This window comes from Halichoerus grypus, chromosome 15 (genome assembly GCF_964656455.1).
Source record: "Halichoerus grypus chromosome 15, mHalGry1.hap1.1, whole genome shotgun sequence".
NCBI lineage: Eukaryota > Metazoa > Chordata > Mammalia > Carnivora > Phocidae > Halichoerus > Halichoerus grypus.
In genome coordinates, this window is record NC_135726.1 from 16,477,082 (window position 1) to 16,494,693 (window position 17,612).

General features: G+C 45.3%; 2 long non-coding RNA genes across 2 annotated transcripts in view; one reads left to right on the top strand and one right to left on the bottom strand.

The window, feature by feature from the left end:
* Positions 1-17,612, top strand: part of LOC144380328 (uncharacterized) — a 51,879-nt gene that overhangs the window by 20,147 nt on the left and 14,120 nt on the right. The window lies entirely within an intron of this gene.
* Positions 7,255-17,612, bottom strand: part of LOC118532450 (uncharacterized) — a 39,546-nt gene continuing 29,188 nt past the window's right edge. Inside the window, exon 5 of the long non-coding RNA XR_013444425.1 lies at positions 7,255-7,285. This is a non-coding gene — a long non-coding RNA (uncharacterized LOC118532450). The remainder of the gene's footprint in view (positions 7,286-17,612) is intronic.

Consider the following 17,612-nt stretch of genomic DNA (forward strand, 5'->3'; position numbering starts at 1 on the left):
ACTACAACCCAGCAATTCCACTCTTGAGAGCTACCAAGGAGAGGCCTGAGGAGACATTCAAAGATGTTCATTGCAGCATTGTTTGTAACAGAGGAAGGAAGGAAGGAAGGAAGGAAGGAAAGGAGGGACGGACGGAGGGAGGGAGGGAAGGAAGGAAGGAAGGAAGGAAGGAAGGAAAGGAGGGACGGAGGGAGGGAAGGAAGAAGGAAGGAAGGAGGGAAGAGAAAGAAAGAAAGAATGAATTAGTAGGAAAATGGCTAATAAAACATAAAATAGTCATACCATGAAGCACTATGCAGTAGATAAAAGGATTGAGCTAGATCTGACTGGATAGAGGTAAAAAATAGAGTGACTCAAAGGGCCAAGTTGCAGAAACCTCCGAAAAATGTATTTATATAAAAATCCATTTAACAATACTATTTTTATACGGGTACAAAATACGTGATATGTGATATGATACTGATTCTAAAAATCTTCTAGAATGTTTAGAACTCTGCCATTCAATACAGTAGCTAGTACTTTAAATTAAGTAAAATAGCACTAGCCACATTTCAAGGGTTCAGTAGCCACATTTGGCTGGTGGCTTCTGTATTGGACTACACAGATATATACAATTTCCGTAAGTGCGTAAGTTCTACTGGACAATGCTGGTCTAAAAAAAATGCATGCTGGGATGCCTGGGTGGCTCAGTCGTTAAGCGTCTGCCTTCAGCTCAGGTCATGATCCCAGAGTCCTGGGATCGAGCCCCGCATCAGTCTCCTTGCTCAGCCGGGAGCCTGCTTCTCCCTCTGCCTGCCGGTCCCCCTGCTTGTGCGCTCTCTCTCTCTGACAAATAAATAAAATATTTTTAAAAAATAAAAAAATAAAAAAAATACATGCCAAATTCGTAAGTTACATAGCTGGGTAATGGTACAACCAAAACATGTCAGAAGACCACTACTGAAAGGTTCTTGGCATGAGGGCTCCTTTGGATCATTCAGGAATGGATGAATGGATGGATAGATGGATGGATTCATTCATTCATTCATAATAATTTAATTACTACATATTAAGCCCTGGGTTAAGCCACTGGGAAACAAAGTTCAACTGGATGCCACCCGAGCCCCAGAGGACAAGTGTCCGTCACCAGCTGTCCACTGAATGCCTCTTCTGTGACAGACCCCGTGTGAAGCCTAGGGTCAGCGGCGAACAAGACAAAGTACCTGTGCTCCTCATGGAACTCATAACCCACAGCAGAGTTCTCAACACTATGGACATTTTGACGGGTAATTCTTTGTCATGGGAGCTGTCCCGTGTATTATAGGATTTTTAATAGCATCCCTGGCCTCTGCTTACTAAAGAACAGCAGTACTGACCCTCCAGTGTGAAAACCAGAAATGTCCTCAGACATTGCCAAATGTCCCCTAGGGAACAAAACTGCCCCCATTGAGCAACAGAGAAAGAGGCACATTGATCGAATTATAACAAGTATTTAAATGGTAGGAAGTGTGCTGACTGCTGTGCTGGGAACATGTGGGGTTGCTTTGAAAGTATTTACCAGGAGCCTGACCTAATCTTTAAGGGGTAGATGAGGAGTGCTTCACTGCGATGTGACAATGTTGTCTGCTCTGTTAGCCAAACATGGACAGAACTTGCCTGCAGGGGACACGGTTCTGAATAAATAAGTCCATGTCAATGGTCTGGGGCAAAGGAAGTCAGATGTTCAAGTCCACAGATGTCAGGTTTCTCTAGGAGAGGTGAGGTAAGCTGGGTTTTGATGCATAATTATCCATTTCAGCACCTAATATCTAAAGCTCACTCAACTGGCCCAGCTTGGGCAGGTGACCATGAACTTAAGACTAAACCAGCTGGTAAAAAAAAAAAAAAATGGAGACCAGCTACAGGTCCTGTCTTCTTTATCAGAGATCTGGAGGTCATAAGTAATAAAGCAAAATGAGAATCAGGATTTACATTTCTCCTTTGTCCAACAATTTGGACAAAATCTCCCTCTGCTCTACTCCATTACAGCAAAAATAAATCCTAGTAGAGAGAAATGGAAGAGACTTGTTAGATCACCAAGTACCTCCCTCCCCAGGGGCCCTGATAGTTGGGAGTCCCCGGTTGGAAGACGTAGTCAGGTCTTTAACCGTTCCTTTCCTTAATGAGGTCAAAAGGGACTCCTTGGAGCTAAGACATCTATTTTAATATTTGGGGAATTGTGTTTACTTTAACTTCTTCATTTTAGAAATGGAGAAAACAGTGGGCCTGGACTGTGAGATAGGGGGCTTGGCAATCACTTACCCTACCCGTTCATTTGATAGATGAGGAAACCAAAGGTCTAGAGGGGGATCACATGGCTCAAAGTTACATAGATATTCATTGCAGTCATTCTCCAATCTCTCTCTTTTGTTTTTAAAGATTTTATTTATTTATTTGAGAGAGAGAGAGAGAGTACAAGCGGGGGGAGCAGGAGAGGGAGAAGCAGGCTCCCCACTGAGCAGGGAGCCCGACGTGGGGCTTGATCCCAGGACCCTAGGATCGTGACCCGAATCGAAGGCAGATGTTTAAGGGACTGAGCCACCCAGATGTCCCCATTCCTCCAATCTCTTGATCTCCTTCTTCCCTTACATTCAGAAACAACTAAAGAATATATAATATTATATACTATAATATATAATTAATATATAAAATAGATAATATAATATGTACAGTCTTTTGTTATTCTCAAATATAGGGAAATATATATTTGTTATGTAGGTATATAAATATATTATATATAAATTCAAAAGTGATACAGGTAAATGCAAAGTGGGTGCCGGATCCCAAAACGGAAAAACGTTATTAATGGAAAAACCAGTGAAGTCTGAATGAAGTCCGTAATTTAATAGTAGCAATGTGCCAACATAGGTTTCTTAGTTCTGTTTCTTAGTTCTGACACATGTTCCATGGTCATGCAAGATGTTAACAAGAGGGGAAACAGGGTAAGGAGTGTAAGAAAACTCTGTGCTATTTTGCATGTCTTCTGTAAATCTTAAATCATTCCCAAATAATATTGCTACGTAAAAAGTAGTAAACTAATAAACGGGCACGTGGCTGACTCTTGATCTCAGCTCAGGTCCTGATCTCAGGGTTGTGAGTTTAAGCCCTGTGTTGAGCTCTGTGCTGGGCATGGAGCTTACTTAAAAAAATAAAGAATGAATGAATGAATAAATAAATAAAAAACAAAAAAGGGGGCCTTGCAATTCTGCCCCTAAATTCTAACCACTTTTAATAGTTCAGTGTCTTTCCAGACATTTTCTTTTATGTTTATTCAAACACACACAGTTTTAAAATATTCTATCTCTGGGACGTCTGGTTGGCTCAGCTGGTTAAGCACCTGCCTTCAGCTCAGGTCATGATTCCGGGGTCCTGGGATCGAGCCCCGCATCGGGCTCCTTGCTCAGTGGGGAGCCTGCTTCTCCCTCTGCCTGCCGCTCCCCCTGCTTGTGCTCTTTCTCTCTCATTAAACCTTTCAAACAATCACATGAAACTGGCATTATAGTCAAATGAGAAAACACTGGCTCAGGGTCACTGGTAAGTGTCTGGGACTAGATTCACAGCAGACCACCTAACTCTGAACTCCATTTTGTCCCCAGAGTCCACAAGGCTGTGCCCCGCACAAGAGCACTCAGCTCCGGAGGAGAGTCCGGGCCTACTCTGTGCTTCCAGGTCTCACGCTCTGACAAGGGCCGCATCTGGTTGGAGGGTGGGGACTCCTTTCCTTGGCACTAAGGCTCCAGAGGGACCAGCACCAACCCTCCTCTTTCTCTCTCTCCTATGCCAACGGGATGGTGATGCTGGTCATGGCCACATTGTTGCAGAATATAGTGAGTGTGATTTGGGATGTGTTTTGCGTTGCCCGTGGTGAAGGATGGGAAAACGGGTGTATTCTGAAACCTCAGGAAACACACGGGCAGGGCATTTCATAATTCGTTAGAGCAAGCCCATCGCCTGCCAATGACAGCACAGATTTGGGGTCCTCTGATGTTAACCAATAGCAGGATTCAAAACACAAAATATGTTCAGCTCTCTTCCCCAAAGCAATGTGCTTCACTTGCCAGGAATGGAATTTTCACACATTTAAGGTCAAAGTGAAATTTCTGGGAGGGATCTCAGTGAATCATAAAGCTAGTCACCACGTGCAGTGGCTCTGAATAGGAGGAAACTGCAACAACAATATGCTGAGTTTTTCAAACACTGGCCTGTGGGCAGCTCAGGATCCTGAGCCCTGGGTGACCTTCCTAACAGAAAAATCACCTTGGGTTAAATTAGCAAAGCCGCGTTCTGAATAATTCACCGGCAAAACAAACTGTGTTGCCCCTTAGAAAGGAGGAAACGACACTGGGTAGTCACCTAACTCTGGGCCAAGGCCAGCATGAGCCCTTTACATGCTCTCACTCACTCCTCACTCCTGTGAGGGATGTCCTGTCACCATGCCCGGGCCACAGGTGAGGAGACAGAGGCCCAGCGAGGAGAGGTACCTTACCTAAATGTCACACAACTACTAAGCAGTTGACAGAAGATTCTAATCCAGATGTGTTTGACTCTGAAACAGATGTTTTTTAAATGTCTCAAAGTCACTTCGCAAAACAAACTATATATATTTTAATCTCTTAAACTTGAAAAAAAAAATCACTCCTATAGCATATGCTATCCCCACACTGTGGTTTATATTCTGAGACCAGATGGTAAAATAAAAAGCAACAGTCCTTTCCAGCACTCACTCAAATTCTGGTCATACTCTTCTACACTCAAGGCAGAGCGAAATACATTTGATGTGGTACCCAAGGAGCAGATTCCACATTTCAAGCTCAGTATGATGTGTTTCCACTGGACCTGACTTTTGCTAAGATTTACCCCATTTTCTCTTTAGTAAATAATTGTTAAGACCAACTAACATTTATTTATGAAGTTGTCTTTCCTAATACCTTATTATAAAAACTTTCAAACATATACATGAGTTGAAAGGATTTCACAGGGAACATTCATATACCCACCACCTAGATTCTACCATTAACATTTTACTATAAATTTTTAAATTGTTTTTAATAGGTGCTAAGAACTCTGCATGCATTATCTCACTTAATCCATGAAAAACTCTCTGAAGCTCCTACTATTGCTACTCCTGTTTAATGGAGGAGGAAATTAAGGCTCAAAAGTTAAAGTGAGGGGTACCTGGGTGGCTCAGTTGGTTAAGCATCTGCCTTGGGCTCAGGTCATGATCCCAGGGTCCTGGGATCGAGCCCCACATCGGGCTCCCATCTAGCACTGCTTCTCCCTCTCCCACTCCCCCGGCTTGTGTTCCCTCTCTCACTGTGTCTCTCTCTGTCAAATAAATAAATAAAATCTTAAAAAAAAAAAAAGTTAAAGTGACAGACAAGTTTGTCTACAAAACCACTACTCTAGTTATATTCACAAAGATGGAGGCCAACTTGAGCTGAATTTAATGGAATTTTATTAGCTCAGTTAATGTTGGAAATTTGTTTTCTGAAACAGAGAAGGAGTTTCCAGATGTAAAACTCAACAAAAGGAGTCTATGTGCTGAATAGGAAGGGATTTGTTCTTTTGTAGTTCATACTTGGGGTATTGATTTTTTTTATTAAAAAAAAAAAAGTAAAGCAGAGATATAGACCCAAAGATGTTCACTACAGTGTTATTTAAAATGAGAAAATTTGGAAACAATCTAAATGCCCCAAATTAGAAATACAGCCGACTACGGTATGCTCAAAAGATGGCATTTGACGCAAATGCTAAAACTTGTTTATTTGCCTAATAGAAATATTTGTCAACCCTGGGGCACCTGGGTGGCTCAGTTGGTTAAACATCTGCCTTCAATTCGGGTCATGATCTCAGGGTCCTGGGACTGAGCCCCGCATCGGGATCCTTGTTCAACGGGAGTCCGCTTGTCCCTCTGCTCCTCCCCCTTCTTGTGTGTGCTCTCTCTCCGTCTCTCTAATAAATAAATAAAATCATTTTTAAAAAAACAGAAAAAAATAGAAATATTTGTCAATCGAGCATGGGACATATGTGCACAATCCAAATGTAATCATGATGGTCAGGAACATAAATGCTAAGACTGCATATCATTCTCTCTGGCCTAGGAAAATAAGAGATTGAATATCAGGATCAGAAAGGCATAGAACTCCAGGAGGAAAGGATTTGCAAAGGGCACTATCATCTGGGACATGTATCAGGTGCATTTAGCTCAGTCCTGCAAAGCCTAATATAAGGTACCACACAACAGAATCCCAGCATCCTTCATGGTGCACACATCTGCTGAGTGCTGATTAGATGCAGATCCTGGAGCCTCACTGGGGGAGAGAAAGCATTCCTTTCTCTGCGAGCACGGCAGGCCGTAGGGGAAGTAAGCGTCTTACCTGCACTCTGGGTCACATCAAATGACTGGCTTAGGAAAGACTCTTCCATCTGTTAATACTTAGAGCAATGGTTCTCAAACAGGGGCAGTCTTCACGCCCCCTCACCCCCAGGGACATTTGGCAAGATCTGCAGACACTTCTGCAGTGGGGGTGGGGGTGGTGCCCCTGGCATCTATGGGCACAGGTCGGGGACACTGCCAACCACCTAAAAGGCACAGAAGAGCCCCCCCATGTCAGTAGGACTGATGACGAGAAACGACTTACAGAGACTCTCGGGATTCTCTCTTAGAAGTTACAGAGAATGAGAAACCTGGCGGGGGGGGGAAGGGTGTCCCCAAGAAAGTGGCAGGTCCGTGGGCATGTGCGCTCAGGGAAAGAGGATGTGCCTGGGGGATTATGGAGGTGATGAGGCAAACCTATGTGGAGAGGCAGTCCCAAGTTACTGAGACTCCTACTCCAAAAGTTAATTTGTAAATTGCTTCTTTGGCATGTCTTGGGTCCCCTGCCTGCCTCCGTCCAGAAGGAGTCCATAAGGTGAAATGAAAGGCTCTGGAGATGACATCGGAAGATCTGGGTGAAACCCCAACTTTGCAATAGTGAAAACCACCTTACTTTTCTGAGCCCCCATTTACACTTTTGAGAACTGGGGATGGAAATGCTCCGCCTCCCACCACGGAGATGAGAGCAGGTGTTTGAACATGCCTGGCTCTCTGCAGAGGCTCAAAGGTGATACTTTTCCACTGTTTGTATGTTCACAATGTGTCATCACGTGAAAAGAGTGGTTTGTGCAACAGAACATACTGTATGCATCCAATCTTTGCTGAATTCGGAATATCTGCCGAGAAACCAGTCTAGAGGTAATTATATCAGATGGCTAACACAAATTGTCCCTGAGTGAGGAGACACAAAACAAAAGCAAAACAGAAATAAATATATTACCTTTGGAATTAGATAGTAAATACATGTTATTTCAACTCTTGAAAGTTATTTTTGTCAAAAGATATTTTATGGGGAAAAAAGATATTTTATGATGTGAGGAAATACCTAGGATATAATTTATTTTTTTTAAGTTTAAGATTTATTTATTTGACAGAGAGAGAGAGTGCACAAGTGAGCAGAGCAGCAAGCAGAGGGAGAGTGAGAAGCAGGCTCCCCACTGAGCAAAGAGCCTGACCCGGGACTTGATCTTAGGACCCCGGGATCATGACCTGAGCCAAAGGCAGACGCCTAACTGACTGAGCCACCCAGGCGCCCCTAGGATACGATTTCAACAAGAACAAAAGCAAAGTAGAAATGGTAAAGAGCTGTGCTGTCCAGTACGGTAGCCACTCAAAGAAATTGTGAAGTGTCTCATTAATAATTTTAGTAGTGAGGGGCGCCTGGCTGGCTCAGTCAGTGGAGTGTGCAACTCTTGATCTCAGGGTCGTGAGTTCAAGCCCCACATGGGGTGGAAATTACTAAAAAAAATAAACTTAAAAAAATGATTTTAATAGTGAGTACATGAAGAAACAATTATAGCTTGGGTCTACTGTGTGAAATGAAATATACTGTTAAAAGTAATTTTACCTCTCTGTGTTCATTTTTCTTTAACGAGTCTACCAAAACATTTAAGATGACACGTGTGGCTCACATTTGTGGTTCACATATTCCTTTTTGGTAGTGCTGATGTAAACAATATAAAGTTGACTGTATGATGAAAAAAAAAATGCAGAGGGCAAAAAAAAAAAAACAGAATGGAAAAATACCAAACTCATCGCTATGACTGAACCTAAATGGCAGGATTATGGGTGACTTTCTCAGCTTCCTTACACTTTTCTGTGTTTCCCTAATGTTCTATGGGGTGCAGGGATCCCTGTGATAATCTGGAAAAGGGCAAAATGAGTCTAGATTCTCTCCTGTATTCCAGGGCAAAAACTGTTCTTTCTCAAAATGCATTGTGTTGGGACTGTTACTTTGTAGGTTGAAAAAGGATTTTCTAGCTGGCCACCCTCTCCTTTGGTCCTGGGTAGAAGGGGAAGGTCTGGCCATCCTGCTCCCCGCTCTCCCTAGGGGCAGGGCGATCTTCTCTGGGCCTTTCCCGCAAAAAGGGAACAGAGGGTGTGAGGAGGGTGAGGAGCGGTTCTCCGTGGATGCTCAGAACATCCCTGGGCAAGGAAATGAGTCATCCAGTGAGTCAGCCCCACCACCCTGCTTTCATTCTCGGTATTGTTCCATGTCGCTGCCCCTGTGTCTGTCACCCTTTCCCCTGAACCGCATGTGTGGCCTTGAGTTGGCCCAGGCAGCCCTGGCTGAGAAGGGCTCCTGGGTGCTGAGTATCTAAGGTGCGTCTTTCCCAGTGCCACCTCTGGTCACACCTTCATAGCTACCCATTCAACACAGGCGGGAGCAGTATTCTCATTTCAAAAATGAGGAAACTGAGGCACAGGGGGGCTAACGACTTGACCAAGGGCTCACAGCTAGGAAGAGGGAGAGGTGAGCTTCAAGTTCCAGCCGGACTCCAGAGCTTGTTGTCTGAACCGTGGCGGGCCCCCAGTACTCTGTCTTTCCCACAGCGCGCACCTAGGTCCACACCAGACAAGACTGAGAAGTATCTAAGTGCTGCCTTTCCACTGTCCTCTATTTCAGGTGCCCGGGGTCCTGCCGTGGGCTGCACACCCAAAATACAGGTGGTCTGCTTGCCCTCTTCCAAAATCTGTGCCTGGGAGAGAGTCTGAGTCAGATATCAGACATTTACACCAAAGTATGCCTTTAGGCCTATAGGGACACCTTTGGGGAGCAACTCTAGGTGAAAGCCTATCCCAGTTGTAGGGTGAAAGACTAAAAGGAATTTAAGCCATGGGGAGGCACACGAGGGCGATACCTGGAGGAGAAGGAGGGTATTCACGGTTCTGCTCCCTCCAGAGAACAGGAGCCCACCTACTCAGGGAGCCAAGTCTGGCCTTGGGGTTATTAGCAGGGTAGGTGGGGCAGGGCCAAGTAAGCAATGCTCATGTGATGTGGCTGCCACAGAATACCACCCCCTCACAGATTCCACCAGGGGAGAGTCATGCCCAGGCAGTAAGCATTTCTCTGCCTTGTAAATCTTTTTGATTTTTAAAAATAATGTAATGTGTGTATGTGTAATACATTCACATGGTTCAAAAATTATATAAGGGTTATAATAAACATTATATATAATATTATTATATAATTTCTGAACCATGTGAATGTATTACACACACAAACACACAGAGAAGTTATTTTTAAGTCTTCCTCCTACGGGGTCCCCATCTGCCCAGTTCCTCCAGCACCCCCATACTGACTGTTGTTATTAGCTTCTTGTGTATCTTTTCAGAGTTTCTTTCTACATAGACAAATAAATACAAACACACACAGACACACACCCTGTCCCCCTTCCTTCTCTACAGAATTTGCAGGCTCTTTCCACAAAAGTAAAAATGCTGGAGAGAACACATCGTTACCAACGCTTCACTGAAAAGGAGTCCATAGGTGTTTTCTTCCGGGGAGGAACTGGATGACGTGGGCCCTTTTCCTTTGTTTTCACATTTTTAAAAAGTCAGCTTGCATGAGACAGGACAAATGCCCACAGTCGTGTAGCCAGTACCACAATCCAGATACAGAACAAATTCTCTCATGCCCCTCTCTGGCCATCCTCCACCCCCATCTCCAGCCCCTAGCAACCACTGCTATGTTCTCTGTCCTGATAGTTTTGCTTCTTCCAGAATGTCATGTAAATGGATCATGCCATATGTAATTTTTTGTGTCTAACTCCTTTCACTTAGCAGACTTATGTTCCACTGTATGGAGGTAGCAGTTTGCCTAACCATTCATCAGCTGAAGGACATTAGGGTTGTTTGCAGTTAGGGGCAATTATCAGAATTTCCATAGACTTTCATATACAGGTTTTTGTGTGAACATACATTTTCATTTCTCATTGATCAATATATAGGAGTGGTATTACGGGGTCATATGGAGAGTGGGTATCATCTCCTTTTTAATCCTGACAATAGCCCCGTGATCTGGTCTTGCCAGCTTACTCTCAGTGGGGAAATCTGAGGGCAAGCGTGTTTGAGTAGCCTGTCTCCCACATCATCCATCAGATAAGCAGCAGAGGTGGGATTTGAACTCACATCTAACAAAACACCAACTTCCTGCTTCTAACTTTGAGGTAACGCTGGCTTTCTGCCACTGTTAAAAAGGGTCCGTGACATCTAGGTGTAAGAGCTAAAGTCACAAACAGAATCCAAACCTCACTTTCTTTCTACTTTTGGCTCTCTTACAAGAATTGTCTTCTTGTCGCGAGGAAATCCTAGTGGGGCCCCCTCTAGGCTGGTAGTACACTCTGCTGCCTCAAGAACATTAGCTTTCCCAAAGGGAATGATTCCTAATGTTTATGAGTGGGCAAGGAATGTGCTCTTAAAAGTTTATAGTTCACTTAACATGCATCATCTCATCAGAGAACGATTTCACGAGGGGGTGGACCTGTCTCTCCCTGTGACCCTCCCACAGAGCCACCGACACCTGCTGAGCACTGTGTGGAGGGAGCCTATTTGTGACCCTTATTATTTCACTCTCTTCTGAGCTGTACACCCCTCCCTTTGTGCAATGACAAGCTGGCAATTCCAAACGCCCTCCTGGCACGCCTGGATTGGCAGGGTGGTGGCCTGGAAAGGGCTCGGGCCCAGGACTCCAGTCCTTCCCTTAGGATTTTTTTGGGCCTTAGGAAGGCTGCTGAGTGCCCAGCCTGGGTCCCAGCATGGGGAGGCAGTCGGCAAACGTCGGTCCCCTTCCCCTTCCCTGAGAGAGAGAGACAGGTACCGAGCTAGCAAGCAAGCCACCGGAGGTGAGTCTCTGTGGTCGGTGTGCTGTGCGCTTTAGGCAAGTCACCTCCCTACACTGTGCCTTTAGTTTCCACATTCAGAAAAGTAGACCAGGTCCAAGTTCACTGTATGGAATGTAATTGTAAATGTAGCCTTTCAGCCTAAAGAAGAGGAATTAAGGGAAAAACCCCTATATCTCCTGGCTGCCTAGAAGGCCTTGCCCTCTCCAAGCAGCGAGAAGGTTCTGACAGCCATGGAGAGGCTGCTGGACGTAGCAGGGAGAAGCCTGAATCTTACTGACCACATAAAGCCAGGCCCACCCACAGAGCTGAGAGAATGCCTCAGAGACGGACTCTCTGTCTCACACTCGTTGTACGGGCTTGTGAGTCTCTCTAGAGTGGGAATAACAATGCATCTTCCTCCTTGGGTTGTGGGGATGGGGATCTGGAGGACATATGTTCCTTGCTTAGCTACCTCACTGGACTGTTGGCAGGTGAAGTGAGAGTGTGAGAGGCAGAAATCTCACACGAGTTCCTTGTGGCCACCACAGAGGGTGACCAACTTGTCCTGATTTGCAATAGAAGTCCCACATCCCAGAAAACTCCTTAGTCCCGGGCAAACCAGGACAGTTTTACACCCGACCTACACACCCATTTTTTTTTTTTTTAAATCAAACTCATAGCCAATGTTCAAAGTTTAGAATTTCACATTGAACATTCCAAACGTCCGGAATCCCTTAAACACCGTAGGATCTGGCAGCTCTGTGCCCACATGCACACATGGAAACAATGGGCTGGGGCTGAGTGATAGCAGCTTCCCTCAGAGGCGCCAAGCACTTGCCACTTTGCCACGGTCCCCACCACTCCCTCCTGTCTGACACACATCCATCGACTTCACTCATTGATATTAGCTTACAGCCCTGGGGTTTGCAGCCCTTGGTGCAAATTCACTCAAACCTCTGAAGAGCTTAAAAATTTATGACAAAACTTTAAAAAGTTGCCCCTAGGGGTGCCTGGGTGGCTCAGTCGGTTAGGCATTTGACTTTGGCTCAGGTCATGATCTCAGGGTCCTGGGATCAGCCCCACATGGGGCCCTGTTCTCAGAGGGGAGTCTGTTTCTCCCTCTCCCCCTCTCCCCACTCCACCCCTGCTCCTACATGCTCTCTTGCTCTCTCTCAAATAATAGATAAAATCTTTTTAAATAAATAAATAAATTTGCCCCTAGGTTGCTCTTTTTCAAATGGTCCAAGATAGGAACATTTTAATGGCTATAAAGCACCATCAATTTTCTCACTGATGGTTTTTTTTTTTTTAGAATTTTATTTATTTATTTGAGAAAGAAACAGCGAGAGAGAGAGAAGGCACAAGTCGGGGGGAGGGGCAGAGGGAGAGGGAGCTTAACTGGCTGAGCCACCCAGGCAGCCCTTCACTGATGTTCTTTATTAAAAAACAAAGTAATGTAGACAGTAAGAATCTACATTATTTTGACATGAAACTTAAAAGGACTGTCATTTTTTTTTATATATAAAAGAAAATGTTTTCCTCCTGAACTGACCCTCAAGCACAAATTGTAGTTGCAAGTAACAGAAATGTAATCTAAAGCAGTTTAAGGAGGAAGACAGAATGAGAGTGCAAGAGAGGCAGACGGTGGAGGGAGGAGTGGGGGGGGGGCGCGGAGAGAGAGAAAGAACTGACTGATTTAAAAGGTTCTGTAATCTAACGCAGACCAGTAGGAGTGGAGGCCTGGGTCCAGGGTCAATTGGATTCAGAGAGACTTGGGCTCTGCCCCAGCCAGGACTCTGTTCCAGCTTCTCTTTGCAAATCACCTTTACTCTCAGCTTCTGCACATGGAGGAAAAAGGGAGGAAAAAAGGAGCAAAGGCAACTCTGGGCTCACAGTTTTACTATCTGAACCCCAAAAGAGGGGGAAAAGGATGGGTGGTGAGCAGTGGTGGTTAATCTCTTTTCTACCCATTGGAAGATGCAGTCAGAAAATTCGCAGGGAAGAGTTCTGATTGGCCTGGCTTAGTTTCTATGGCTGTTCCTAGACCAATCAGGGATCTGTTCCCAGAAGAAAGGAGGGATGGATGTTAGGCAGGTCCAAGTCATAGCCAATAATAGCACTAATAGGTGAGTTATGTGGGTTGAAATGAGCTCCAGGGCCCTCCAGGCTGGAAAGCTCTTCTCTGCAGTCTAGTTTTTTTTTTTTTTTTTGGTACCAATTACAGTAATTGCGATTGCTTGCAATGCGCCAGGCACTGTTTTAATTGCTTTGCAGATATTATCTCGTTGAATCCTCTCATCGACCCTCTAAGAGAGTTTATTATTCCTGTTTTACAAATGAGGAAACCGAGACACAAAGTAGTTAAGTAGTTAGGCAACTTGTCCGAGCGGCAGACCTGGGCTGCGAATCCCAGTGGTCTGGCCAGAAATCCCACGGCTCACTGGTATCACTGCTGCGCCTCTCTGGAGAGAGCTACACACTAGACTAGGAAAGATCAGTCACAAATGCCTGTGCAGCGGCGGTGCTCAAAGGTGGGACCACTAATGGCATGGCGTTCCACCTGGGAGCATGGGTGGGGGACTGGGCGAGAGGTCCCCCAGATTCCTACCACGCTTGCTGCCTGTTATGGGGAAGCCGGCTTTGATCTGCCTCTGAGCCACTGGGCGCAGTGCTATCTGTTCATCTAGCCCTCTGCAGCCAGCGTGGCCCAGACTCCTTCTGCTGCATTTTGGTTTCCCCCCAAGCCTGCATTCGGTGACCCGAGCCCCGCATCAGGAATCAGAAAAGTCATATTTTTATTTTTGTTGTTGTTGTTGTGTGTTCCTGGTCCTGGTTCTGTCTCTAACAGAATACAAATAGCAGTATGTTCAGTGGTTTGTCTGGATTTTAGGGGAATTCAATTCATTCTGACAAATGTGTCGTTCATTTCTTCTCTGAGCCTAGCTATCAGGAAGGGTTATGGCAATAAATGAGGAGACTCTGCCCTAAAAAAAAAAAAAAATTTAGGCTACTTAAAAAAAAAAAAATCCTTATCTCTAAACTGCTCCATTCCAGATCAGGCAAAAGTTTTCTTTTCTGTTCTTTTTTTTAAAATAGGCTCCACACCGAGCATGGAGCCCAATGGGGGGCTTAAACTCACAACCCTGAGATCAAGGCCTGAGCAGAGACTAAGAGTTGGATGCTTAACTGATTGAGCCACCCAGGTGCCCTCAGGCGAAAGTTTTCTTGATGGTCTGGGTCCCTTCAGTTTCTGACTTTTCCAATTCTTCCTATGGACCGCAGCCAGTCTAACTGCTTTATTTTTTAATTTCTTTTTAAGATTTTATTTATCTATTTGAGAGAGAGTGAGAGATCACGAGTGGGGCGGGCAGAGGGAGAAGCAGACTCCCCACTGAGCAGGGAGCCCCATGCGAGACCTGACCCCAGGTCCCTGGGATCATGACCCGAGCTAAAGGCAGACGCTTAACCTACTGACCCATGCAGGCACCCCAGTCTAACTGCTTTAAAACTGCTTTCCTCCCTAACTGGGAAGTCTTTTCCATCCCCCGCCCCCCCCCCAACCACTAAGGACTAAGTCAGACCTTTAAATCAGGCTCTGCTTATGTCTCATAGCCTTCTCCCTTTACCACCTCCACCAGCTGAATTGATTTACTCCCTACATTGCTAACCAGAAAGAATTAGGCTTGTCTGTCACTGCCCTCCCAACTGTACCCCTACTTTGACATTGTCCTTTATCTGCAGTTCCTGGTAGGCTTAGGCCGCCATGTTTTAATCACATGATTTGCCTTCTGACCACAGCTGATTGGCTCTGAGTGATCACCTGACCCAGGAGTACCCATCGGTAGACTGACCTGAGCCAATCAGCTTCTGTTTCCTCCAAAGTTTGACCTAATGGGCTCAAAGAGGAGATGAAGATGGCTGGCCCTGGAGCAGGACGGTATTGTGGTTATTAGGGTGTCAAGCTTGTACCAAGTAAAATTCTAGTAAGAGAGGGAAGCATGGGAATGGAGGATACGTAAAGGGGCAGAGGTGAGAGCCCATCCATGAGGCAATGCAGAGGCAGAGGAAGGGAGGAGAAGCAGCCCCGTCTACCAGGCTGAGCCCCTTCCTGTCCCTCTTGAAGCCCACTTCCCAGCCTGGGATGTCTACTATACCTTTTAACAGAGTCTCAGTTGAATTGAGCAAGACTGACATGGCCTGGATTTCTTGCAACCAAACTGTGACTAGACTGTCAAAATATTTCATCCATTCCATGACTATCACAGTTAAAATAATAAAGTGCAGATATGCCACCTATCCCAACAGATGGAATACCTTTTCATTCATCTTTATATCCCCCCTACTTTCCCTTGCCTAGCACATGGACCAGGCTCAGTAAAAGCTTGATGAAGGAGTGAAGGAATAGTCATCTCCAAATTTCTCTGCCTGGTTTTCCAGCCTCCCCCACCTGGCCCCATATCTAACCTAATTTCCCGCTACTCCTCACTACACACCCTTCACTGTGGTTAAACCAGTCTCACCAAGACACCCGACCATTTCTCTGGGCCTTTCCTCATGCTGGAATGCCCTCCTCCCTCTTCACCTATTTATCCTTAATATCATGCCCCTCCTTCTGCATTCATTCCTCAAACACTTACTGAATGCCCACTGTGCCAGGCAGTATGCTAAGTGCCAGGCTACAGCAGAGAACAAAACACATAGGCTTTCTGTCGCCATGCTGCTTATTGTCTTACGAACTTTATCCAAGAGCCCCCCACTCCCATTCATCTCCCTCCTCTCTTACGTCTTGTAAGGTTAATTCTTACTACCTCACACTGCTGTTTGTTAACAGTTTCTCTTGAATTTGTTTTGCCCACCAGGCCTCCCGCTGCAAGCTGGGTTTTATGTGTCTTGAGGGCTGGAGCTGGAATTTTGTACGTTTTCTATTTATATTTAGGTGGCTCAGCATTGGGGACACAGTGGGCACCTAAAAAATAATTCTTCACTGCCTGCCTGCTTGATTGAAAGTGTCTCCTGCCCTCTTGGCCTGGAAAAAGGAAGGACAGAGAGGTATTTGTCTCTCTTCGCAATCCCGGGAATAAACATCAGCCTGGGTTTCAGCTGATCCCAATAACCCTGGCCATAAAGCATCGTCTAAATCCAGGGTAGAGATGAACAAATAGAGGTTTTATTTGTTCTGTTTAATCCCGGGTACTCTGGGGGAGGGCTTCACAGACCTCCTTGCCACAAACCTATGCTAACAAACAAGAAGCCACTTCATTGGCCTCCTGTACAGCGTCCTCTTACCTACAAGTCAACTCCCTTGTCTCCAGCCCTTCTGAAAGACACCTTTCAGCTCTGCATCTTTACTGGGTGTGAGGGAAAAAAAAGAGGGGCACTAGATTTCATTCTCTCCCCAGACATAAGCAAAGGTGGTTCATCCCACATCGAGCCCAGCAAGCTCTCACCACAGAATTTCTCTGCATAAAGTGCCTTTTTGAAACACAAAGTTACTCTTTCAATTCAGGAAGGGAAAAAATAATCCACCAACCAACCCCAAAACCTGCACTTGGCCAAAATCCTGAGTTTGATGACAGGATCGGAGTGAATCACTTCTCTCTGCTCTGATTGCATCAGCGACAGGCAGCCGGGAGCTGTTTGGTCCCCCAGCAGAGGCCTTATGCCACATTTGTGCCTAATTCTGATTCCCTTTTTGCTTGCGAGCAGCACCATCTTAACTAACGCGGGACAGGAATTAGGTTCATCCCATCTGGTTGAGTCCAGGGACTGATAGTTCTGACAGAGAATCTGTTACAACATGAGGGGCTGTTTCTTTTGCGCCTTAAGCTCAAGCCCAATTCGTTCCATCTCTCTGTCGCCTGTTTTGAGACATTCTACAATACCCTTGACGTGAAGTCTTAGCTCATAGGTACTCTAAGCTTTACACAGTAAGGAGCACTTTTTGAACAAAGTCTTCCTGAGTACCCTGCCCTTGCGAAACATTATTTATGTTATTAGATCCTAAAACAACCCAAGCAACCCTATGAGGTAGGTGCAATGGTAATCTCTTATAAATATAGAAACTGAGACCCAGAGAAGAATCTCTGTATTACAGACGTAGAAACCGGGACCCAGAGAAGTAGACTAGCTTGTCTATAGCTAGTAAGTGACTGAGCCAGCTTGGACCCAAGCCAGCTGACTCCAAAACCAGTGCTCTTCAGCACTATATGCCAATAGTTCTCGCTTTGTTCTCCTCTTTCTGAGGACTCTCCATTCTCCAAAGACTGAAGAAAATTCCATCCCCTTCCAGATGTCTGCAGACCTCTCTAGCCTTCCCTAACCTGACTTACTTCCTCTTACCTGTTAGCACCTCTCAGGCCACTCTGAAATAATCACTCATTCACGCAGCAAATATT